Here is an 11,562-nt window from a genome sequence, read left to right as displayed (position 1 = left end):
GAGCATAACGATCAACTACGACAGTAACAGCGTGTGCACGTAGCTGCGAGTGCCTGCCTAGTCAACGGTCAATCTTTATTTTATATCATAATTTCGAGTAAACATCGTGAGAACAAATTTGATGGAAATTTCCATTAACCTAGATATCGAACTAGTTGTAATTTGATGCTTTTGTTTGTCTGAATTTCGATTGGTTGGTTTAATTGTTTTCTTGAGTTCTAGTTCTTATTAATTGGGTGGCGTAGTTCTGTTTCATATAAACTATGTATGGACGGGTTATTTCCTGTTGTTAACTTGAACCAAGTCAAGCAATAGGGTCTATTGCTATATTGCAAAGGTTGCAACTCTGGCGTGAAGCGCACCTGTACTGTCTTGCAATGAGGTCGCGATGGGTTTTTTTTGACGCAGCGTATTGATCGGGTATGGATTGGGTTTGCGTAAGCTCTTTGCGCGGTCGATGCTTCTATGGTGTATGTTTTTTATGTTTTGCCTATTGGGTTTGTACCTGCAACTTGTGTGCATTGAATGAGTACCTGTAACTTGTGAGCGATTAATGTTTGTTCTAATTGCGCCTGAGGTATATGCTATTTGCGTTAATTGTTTGTTGCAGTTCTTGTTCTAATATCTTGATAGAGGAGCATGGGGTGAATGTTTTTAAGACTGTATAGCAGATATGCTACAAGATTACCATTTCCAAAAGTAGCCGAATCAAAAACCCAGAATCCGCTGGAGATTATACACACCGACTTAAGTGGTCCATTAGAAAGTACACCTAGCGGAAATAGATATTTCATTACATTCATAGGCGATTACACTAGAATGGTATTTGTTTTCCTAATCCAAAACAAATCAGAAGCTGCGTTGAAAACACGAGAATTTATTGCGTTTTGTGAAACACAATTTGGTAAGAAACCGCAGATTATTCGTTCCGATGGAGGTGGCGAATATACAGGGCATGAGATACAAAAGTTCCTCAGACAACAAGGGATTATAAGCCAATTCACAGCACCTTATTCACCGCAGCAAAATGGGGTCGCTGAAAGAAAAAAATAGAACCTCAAAAGAAATGGCATTGTGCATGTTGGAGGATGCTCAGTTAAAAAAGCGTTTTTGGGGAGAAGCTGTACGAACTCGTGCGACAAATATATCTCCCTACGAAAAATGGTTCGGGAGAAAGCCTTCTTACGATCACTTTAGAATTTTTGGTTTTGAAGCATAGATCCACATACCAGAGGAAAAACGAAGAAAAATGGAACCAAAAGCAGTAAAGCTAATTTTTATTGGGTATTCCATCCAACATAAAGCATATCGTTTCGTAGACAGGGTAACGAATAGAATAACGATAAGTCGAGATGCTAAGTTTGTTGAAAATGTAGAGCACAATATTGAAATATTTGCAAAATGCGATAACAGTAACAATAACAATTATCAGGAGGAAAAGTCTATCCATACAGATGATGATGAAGTCCCAAGCGAAGACAGTTATAAGTCTCTTTCGGATGGGCTAGAAAACGACAATTCCAATATCTCTCATGATGAAACCGTTGTAGTTGTTGAAAGTGAGGATCAAAGGATTAAAAGAGAAACAAGAGGAATACTGCCGAAAAGATTTGATGATTACGTTATGTCTTTTGCTGCAAGCTGTACAGATTCTATTCCATTGTCCTTTAACGAGGCGGTCTCTAGTCCAGAGAGGGAAAAATGGCAGGTGGCCATCGATGAGGAGCCCGCATTTCTTCAAGGAGACTTGAATGAAAACATTCATATTACACCCCCAGAAGGTATAAAAGCTGAACCCGGAACTATTTATCGGTTAAAGAAATTTCTGAATGGTTTGAAACAATCTCCAAGATGTTGGAACCATAAATTTAATAACGAAATTATGAAAATGAGTTTCACGCGATCTAATAGAGATTACTGCTTATATGTGAAAAATACGCTAGCGGATGAACTTTACATCATCTTGTACGTAGATGATCTCTTAATTGCTGGTAGGAACAAAGAATCTATAAACAAACTCAAAGCAGATTTAACATCAGTTTTTGAAATGACAGATTGCGGTGTGTTACGTAATTTTATGGGACTTGAAATTGATTGATTATGAACGATTTATATCTGGAATACAAAAGAGAGAGGGTAATGCTAAACCATTGATAGGATTCGCAGATGCTGACTGGGCTTCCGATACTGAAGACCGTAAATCAGTAAGCGGATTTTTATTCAAAGTGTGTAACTGCACAGTGTCCTGGAGTAGCAAAAAGCAGACAACAGTGTCTCTATCATCAAGCGAATCTGAATATGTGGCACTCAGTGCAGCTGTTTCTGAATGTCTGTGGATTTCCGAAATATTGGAAGACATATCAATAGTAGCTGCTCCAGTAACCATTTATGAAGACAATAATGGTTGTATTAGCATGGCCAAGACCGCCGAGAATAAGCGAAGCAAACATATAGATATAAAGCATCATTTCATACGAGATATGGTTTCTCGTGGACAGGTCGATGTAGCGCGTATAGAGACTAATGAACAGGTAGCGGACATACTTACAAAATCTATTGATGCAATCCGATTCAAGGCTTTACGATCAGGACTCGGATTGAGAGAGGGTGTTGAGAATTGAATTACATATTGTTAACGAAGAATTAGACGTCTGTGTAAACGATACTAAATAAAAGAGAACTTGACGTAGTTGTGCTTGGACATCCAAACGTGCTGCAGGTTGTGTTTCTTGTTGCGCCATAAGCTTCCTAAAGTACATATAATTCAACAGTTATCAACGCCTCCTTTCAGTTTGTAGTCACTATGTAGTCATTATGTAGTCACTAATCATTACCGGTTTTCTCTTAGGTCCTTCAACTTCCTTGTCATAATGAAAAGTGGACATCAACACCACGCATTCGTTCTTTTTTGGAGTATAAGAGCAGAGGCAGATGTTTTGACAAAACCCAAATATTGTCGTTTCAGCTGTTTTTCCTTTAGGATTAGCGAATTCGGCAGGAACAAATGTGCCCTTTTTATTCACAGTGCCTAATATTGAAAGTTTGTAGTTAAGCATCAAAGTTTGCGCCAGATTATATGATGTAAAAAAAATATCACATACGACATTACGGCCACTGCCTCGAAAAATAGTGCACAAATCTTTTACCACGCATTCACCTTCATGACGTTCTCTTTCCCCAGATGGCGCCAATCCAGTGTAAATCTGTCCTTTGAGTAAATATGATGATGTTGAATCACACACCCACCCAACCTTGATTCCGTACTTAGCTGGCTTGGAGGGTATGTACTGCGTAAACCATGTGCCACCGCGATATGGAAAAAGTTTTTCATCAACAGTAATATTTGTCCCAGCTACCTAGCATGATTTTAAATTGTTGTTCAGCATCCGAAAAACGTCTGAGATTGCTGCTGCTTTGTCTGTTCTCTTACGTTGCTCACGTGTTTGTCCGTTTTCAAAACGGATAAATCGAGTAATCAACCAAAATCTTTGAATGCTCATTGATGCTCGAAACATTGGATGTGAAGATGTCTTCCACAATTGTGTTATAGGCATATAGTTTGAATGGGTCACTCCGGCTATAAGTAGAAGACCCAAATATGCGTCGAATTCTGAAGATGTAATCATTTTCCATTCCCGTGTACTTGTTTCATCCCGTTCGTTTTCACTTCGGTAATAAGTAGTGGCTTTTCGGATGGTTTCATGGATGATCAGGTTACATATTTCTTCCGAAAATATTTGTTTGAATGTGTGTATGATGCTCAATCCTTTTGGTTTATTGGTGGGTTTATTTATTCGTAGTATGTTGTGCATTAAAATTCTACGTGTGGATGAGGAACTTCCACAAGACCATTTTGTACCATTTCTCCGGAACTTCCGGAACTTTCCAGTAATTCTATGGAACTATCGTCGTCAGACTCGGAATAACTATATTCTGGAACTTGTAAAGGTTCTATATCCGAGTCCCCTAGTTGTTCAGAATAATGCAACAAATTGCTTTCTTCGCTTACATCTTGCGTATTTTTATTTGGAAACGATAATGGATTCTCCTCATCTCCATCATCTATCAACTCCTGTACTTGTAAGTTGTAAGCTTCTCTGTCTTCAGTGCTCAGGCTATCCAGTTCTTCGTTAGTTAACCCAAAGTGGGTAAAGAGACTAGGTGGGCTCATCCCTAACGATTTGACAACCGCGCTATGAAAAAAAAGTAGAAATGGTTTGACAGTTCGCGGTACGGTCGCTTGAGAGTGTGTGTGTGTGTGTTATCGTTCTGAATGTTATTGCGTGCAGAGAGTATATTATCAGTGTTGTTCAAATTCAAGAATTGTACCAAATCGTGTGCCCGTACCTTTCCGTCGTCAATTTAGAACGGTCACCGAGCTATCTGTGAAAGTTTAACCACAGCAAATACCTCATCGAATTTTCCGCAGACCAATCGGCACTGGACATCTACGAGTATCAAGGCTGTGCGAAGGCCACCGAGCTGTTCAGCAACTTGACTTCTAGCTGGTTTTAGATAACGAGCCCGCACATCGCGGCGTCATACGTAAAAAGTTTTACGATCCTGGAGGACCACGAAACGCATATGAACCGTGTTGGCAACCTGTTTGGTAACGACGGACATTACGTGATTGTGTGATCTATTTCGTTTATACCGGAAAAAACCGTCCCACTTTTACGAGCTGCTCTCAATACGGCTGATTAGGACCTATGCCAATCAGTTGTCGGTCTTAAATTACTTCGAAGTTGGCTGCCCGTTGATCACACACGGCTCTGGAAGCTGGACACCTTTATTGAACTGAAAAATAAACTCGCAAAGAGTAGGGAAGGAGCAGAATATTGTTGATTATAAATCTCTCAACTTTTTGGGAAACAGAAATTATCGAATCAAATTTGCAGGAAGAGCTTCAGGCAACACAATCAAAACAAAAACAGCTGTGCGCGGATACCGTAACGCGAAACGTCAAATGGGTATTTAAAAATGGCCTGCTGAAAAGAGCTATGAGCCCACCTAGTCTCTTTACCCACTTTGAGTTAACCAATCAAAACTGTCCATTTTTGTGTGAACGAACAATCATCCTCGAGGCACATCTATTTGCTTAGACTGTTTGATACGGAATGATAATCGCAAAATACGGGTTTCGGTGCAAAGTGTGTGGATTTTTTTCAGAGACAATTTCTACGTATTCGATCAATGCGTATTGTTTTCCATGCAACGGCGTTGCGTCGCTCGTCGATCATTGCCTACGCATTGTACGTCTTATCCTTTGCATTGTATTTCCTAGTATACCTGTGCTATGCTGTGTGTGTATGTGTGAGCGTGTGTTTTGTTTTGCATGAGTTCGTATGTGTGTGTGTGCGTAAGCGAGAGTGTTTAGTTTTTTTTATTGATTTATTACAAAATTTTACTAGGCAAAGTTCATATATCACAGTGAGTCTTTGAATGCTACATGTCAAAAAGTTGGGTTTTCATACACAAAAACACCATTAAAAAATACTACATGAACTTTTAAAATTCTGTTTTTTTCACGATTGTATAGAATACTAATGCCCGCTTTTGTGTTCCAAATTTTGAAATTTTAATTTCTAATACAAAAAAAGTTATTTAGGTTTAAAACTAAAACTTTACGTTCCCCATACAAAATGTATGGGATACCCGGGTATGCCAGTCGTACAGATGAGGGTATAAAAAGAAATTTGTGAAAAAATAATGTTTCCAGTTATCCAAATGCCACATATTGGATATTTTCTGAAAGAGAACTAAATTTCCTAAACATACAGTAAAAAAATCAGGCTCTCATATTTCAGTAAAAAGCTATTTGAGTTTGAAAACGAAAATCATACCCGGGTATCCGGTCGTAGAGTTGACGGATAATATGTAACTTTTTTCTAAAGATAAATTATTCAGGTCATTCGCTTCATCTGTAAAGAAAACATTGGTGGTGGCATAGGTAATGAAAGTAGCATGGATTATGATACGAACAATACTAACGATATGCATGTTAACGATATTAGTACTAACGATAGAAATATTGATGAAGTAGATGAACCAGCTGAAAATGCTGATGATTTTTGGAGGGATGCTTATAGCTTCCTCAATAGTTTGAGACTTTGAAAGATGCTTTAAAGTATTTGGCGATTGTAGGGCATCTTTCCCGAAACTTTCTTAATTTGCTATTGGCAATATTAAGGAACTGAACGCTGAACTTCCCAAAGATGCACGTACGTTGCTAATACTTCCCAAAGTTAGCAACGAAATCCAAAGCATAACTAGGGGACGATTATGGTATCCAGGGATTGAGGTTGCTCTTAGAAATTTGTTTAAGGATACCATTCCGGAAGCAAATCAATTCAGCTTACAAATTTCAATTGATGGTCTTCCTCTCTTCAAGAGCAGTCCCACCGAATTTTGGCCTATTTTTTTTAAAATAAATGAAATACCTGATTGTCCAGTTATGGTTGCAGGTATATACAGCGGCCAAAACAAACCAAAAAATTTGGAGCAATTTCTTCGGCCACTAGTGGCCGAATTAAACGTATTGCATTCCACAGGTATGCTGTTTGGCCATAAGACAATTCCTATTTGCGTAAGGGCTTTTGTCAACGATTCACCTGCGCGGGCTTTGATAAAATCGGTGTTAGGATTTCAGGGCAAACACGGATGCACCAAGTGCACCGTAGTTGGAGAGCGTGTGGATTCTTTACGTAAGGTAGTTTTTGATTATGCTATAGCACCACCGCGCACGAATGCCAGTTTTCGCGCAAAAAATGAAAGAGCTTATTGTAGCTGCGATCAATAAGTGGCTTTGTTTAGCTGGGTTTAGCTTTCGCTTCATTTTACTAAACTCCGATATACATATATGTAAAGATTAGAGAAAACAACGCTAACCTTTTTTGAGACCAATTTTATTCCGTTTCGAAGTACAAAACCAATCTGTCCCTTCCCAAGCGCATGCCGCTTATATAGCCCCTCACTCGTTCTCATTCACTCGTTCTCATACATACACACTCATGCCTATCTCAATCACTCACGCCTCTCAAGTCACTCACGCCTCTCAAGTCACTCAGACGATTATTGATGAGCATCCTAACATCCCGACTTCACATATATACTTTTAACAAATTTGGCACTTCTCGCTTTGGTTTTCGAATCGCAACTAAATTGCCACGTTTCTCCACGCATCGTTGTTTGTTTAAAGGTCAAGTCTCTTGGTATCTTCTGCTACCCATTCATTGAGAACTTCTGGTGTCTACTCAGATGGTGATTTTGGACTCCTGTGTGTTGTAATGGATCCAGTTTGCATCCATTGTCACATAGCACGCATCGTCGACTCTCAAAACTTACATTGAGCTTGAAGAGCTCTAAACAAACTCAAAATGATGCATCCAACTTATCCAAAGAGCTTCATACAATCATACATCAAACATTATCCATACATCAGTTAATTATTCAATATAATTTAGTGCTTGGAAGCTTAAAATGAAAAAACGCGAAAAAAAAAAATGAAGCGTAAAATGAATAACTTTTGCCAACTACAACGTGAAAGATCGTGATCGGTGCTTGTTTGTTTGGCAGTATTTGAACTCAGCATACCACCAGAAATAGTTGATTTTAGTGGTGCTGAATTTTACGATGCTTATCAATTCAATTTATCAGTTTTTTTTTCTAACCAAATGCAGTTTTTCAATTGACATTCTAAATTAATGATGTTCAACTGGGTGTTAAATGATAACAGTTTGAAATGATGGGTTTGAGTTTTGAGTTTTCCGGCACTTCGTGGTCTTGGCCTGCTGTAGGAGTCCTCTAAACCACCTACGGTCGAGCGCCGCCGTTAGCCAATCCATAATCCCGATATGTCTGTTGGACCCATGAACGGCATCCCTCGAACTTAATTTGGACCTACCAAGCCTCCTATGTGCATTAGGACGTTCTTTCGTTCGTTCAACTGAAAATTATTCACTAAATCTACTTTACCAACAAATGTATTTATACTTTCGCCATTTTTTTGTCCTGTAAATCTGTGTTTTATAAAAAAAAGTTAGTCAAAAAGATGAATGAATAACGAAAATTAACAGAAGACAACTACGCAAAGGAAAGGTTGCTGGATAAATAAGAAACGAATAGTACTAATAAATAATTTACGTACGAATTCTTTTTCTTAATAGATTACATAGATTCGCCAAGGTAAAATGTGATGTAAACTCCCAAAAGAGATTCTTAACCTTTTTTAAGTGGATGATTAGTGAATGGGTAATTTTTGTACGTTGGGGATCAGAGGTGATTAACGACTTGTATACGAAGCGTCTTCCGGAAATTGATATCTTTATCCAGAACCTATCCAACCTTGGTTTAGTTAACTTGGTACATGCCAATAATACTAATTATATTGATGAAAAATACGGACAACCTGAAAACAAACATGATTAATGAAGCATCGTATGCAGAATCGTAGCTGTATAGATTAAAGTAGGTTCTAAAACCGATTCAAATTATTAGCAACGATCATGCAAGTTAGCCTGGTTAGTTAGTATTAAATTTATTAGGCGGTATTAGGCTTTTTTGCTTTAGTCGAAATACGTTGGAATTACTTAAGAAAATTTATTTATTTTTTAAACAAGGGGGGGGGGGTCATCTAAATGTTATGTAATTAATGGAGGGGGGTTGCGTCCAGTGTTACGTTTTGTTACAATAGGGGGGGGAGGTGGTCGAAAATTGGCATATTTTGCGTTACGTAATAATTGAATGAGCCCTTATGCTCCTGAGAAACAGCACCTTATTTGGGCATAAACTCTTCACGCGCTCGGATTCGCGGAATCCTTTTCGGCCGATCGCAGACTGTTGACCCTTCGATCAAGCCGAACCATGCTTTCCTTGCGGTGTTTTTTTATATACACTAATCGATCAACGCTTGATCGATTAGCGCATCTGTTGTTCTATTCACCTTGCGCTTTTGTCGTGTCAACACTCATTATAAATCTAAACGTTCGCCATTAGTAGAGGTTATTGGTTTAGACAAGGTCTATGAAGTGTACAGGTCGGTCCGTCTAGAGCGATTTGGCAGCTGAAAACGAAAGGAGGAAGAAGACCGGCGCGATCAAAACACACATGTGTTGATCCAAGAAAATCGTTTGACCGCATATAAAAGTATTTAAACTGAAGCGGTAGAAGTCAATTATGCATGATGAAACATGCTCAATTTGAGTTTTCGTTTTGGGCAATGAATATCACATTATTATTTAGATTGACATAGTTATCGAAAACACGCATATTAAACTTTTGTATCCGAGACACCGTATGTTAACTTTAGGCCATCAGGTTAGGCGTGTGTTTCACCATCATACAGCGTATATATTGTAGAAATTGTAGAACAACTTATAATACCATGTTTTTGGTAAACTTCTTAGAGCTTACTAGTAGGAAAATCATATAATTTATAATACAAATCGTTGCTTATTGAAAAAGCAAAACTACTGCCGTGATCAAAACTCGTACTTGTTTTATGTGTTGTTTGTTTTGATCCGAGAATTTTTCTGCTCGGAACTGTCAAAATTGCGTATGTATGTATTAGTACGAAAAAGAGCGACGGACCCACCTGTACTCTGTTAATTCACCTTGGGTTTAGACATGATAACAAGTTTTCCAGTTGCTGATCGGTGTCACCTAATAGATTTGGGCGGGACTCGTAAATTGTTGGTAGGCTTAGATGACCATAGAATGGCCTCTTTTGATCGGTGGACCACTGATCAGAAGGTTTCATTTCACTTTCAAAACATTTCACACTTTCAGTTTTCAAAACATTTCATTTTTCAAAACATTTCACACTTTCTAAATAAAACCAAACTTCCTTCTGAAATACACCGACCATTCCGATCTCTTTCAACTTCAGCAACAGAATTTAGATCCTTTGCACATTACATTAGCCCTGTGATTTATAGAGATTTTATGCACCCGGATGGTTTTGATCATTATCTCCTCTATTTTTGTAGTATAACTTTTGTGTTGTTAACATTGAGGTGGTTTATTAGCTAAAAATTAACAATACAATTACATATTAAAATTGAACAATAAAAATACAAGACTTCAACACGTTCGTTCCTCACGCCGGTCGGGAGCAAAGAGAGCGAGATTAGCAACTCTGCCTTTGACGCTGAATGTCAAAAGGGAGTGTTTGACGTCTGCGCCTAGCCCAGGATTAGCCCAGCACAGGGTGCTCCCAACAATAACTATTTATTCGTCTCTAACATATCAACCCCTTTATTCTCTTGCACGTAGAATGCTCCACAAATTTGTATCACAGTTCCCAACTTTCTATGGTCGCACTCATATGACGAGTAACATACATAATCTCCTCCACGTGCATGAAGATGTTGTAGCTTTAGGTGAATTAGATAGTTTTTCAGTGTACGATTTTGAAAATTTCTTGCAATTTCTCAAAAAGTGTGTGAGAAAAGGGTCTAAATGTTTAGAACAAGTAGCTGGTAGATCAAAATTATTAAATTGTAAATAGAAAAGTTAATCCATGTGTTACTACGGATGGATGTGGGTTGCATGTTACAGCTAGTTTTGTTTTAAAGCCTGTTTTTTGTGACCAATGGATATTAACACGAGCGAATGGAATAGTTAAATTTGTGAGAGTTGAATTAACTCCACAAAATTCGTTCATCATTCATGGAATTCAGTACGATTACAAAGTAGATTATTTCAATGTTAATGCAGTAGATGATGTTGCTCCTATACAATTGAAATCTAGTGAAATTAACATTTATAAATTAAATTCTTTTATGCCGTCTTGAGCAGTAAGACTAACCATTCAAGCAATCAAATGTAAATTAGTAGCCGTTAACTTACCTGCTCGTCCCTTTGTTTATTTCAACGTAGATGAATTTTTATATGAAACACCCGCATCCGTCTTATTCATTCCTCTATTACACAATTTTACTAATAGCTAATCAAATACTAATCGTAGTTGTATCGTTTTTAGTTTAGTTTCCTATTTTGTAGAATATAGGTGGTGGAGAGAAAAGAAACAAAATAGGTTACCCTTATGACACGGAGTACAGAAAGCAGTAGACATAATCTTCGGGACGATCTTAGAACAGCGGAAAACTACACGACGCATGGAATAATACTCGTGTCGGCTGGGATCCCGAATCAGGTCGGGGAGGGGTTTAGTGGGTAGGCGTCGATCGTAACTCTTGTATCAAGTGATTGCGATCGATGAATCCCACACTACCCAAGGATGGTAAGTAGGTTATCGGGTGTCTTTGGAAGATTCCCCTCCTCGTGAACAAAAAAAAAGCGCTTAATCCTTCATTTATCACAACATAACTTCATTCAATCACTAATCATTCAATCTCATTCAATCCACCATAGGAACATAATTCTATCTAATGTCCAACAGGCATTGTACAGTAGTGCAATAGTTATAATTCGAAATTTCGAATCACACAATAGAATCAAATAATACCATCTTACCTTGTAAAAGCTGACTATTACGTTGCGGTGTTCAGATTCGTCAGGTACAAAGCAGTTTAAAATTTCGTGTGAATTTGTCAGCCAGGC

The 11,562-nt window shown here is 38.2% G+C and overlaps 2 pseudogenes; both read left to right on the top strand.

Moving 5' to 3' along the window:
- Positions 1-5,676: 5,676 nt before the first annotated feature.
- Positions 5,677-6,799, top strand: LOC128297648 (uncharacterized; annotated as a pseudogene).
- Positions 6,800-9,624: 2,825 nt separating this feature from the next.
- LOC128298449 (uncharacterized) lies at positions 9,625-10,949 on the top strand (annotated as a pseudogene).
- The last annotated feature ends 613 nt before the right edge of the window (positions 10,950-11,562 follow it).

This window comes from Anopheles moucheti, chromosome 2 (genome assembly GCF_943734755.1).
Source record: "Anopheles moucheti chromosome 2, idAnoMoucSN_F20_07, whole genome shotgun sequence".
Lineage (NCBI taxonomy): Eukaryota > Metazoa > Arthropoda > Insecta > Diptera > Culicidae > Anopheles > Anopheles moucheti.
The sequence above is the reverse complement of the archived record's forward strand: the minus strand, read 5'-3'. Positions and strand labels throughout refer to the sequence as shown.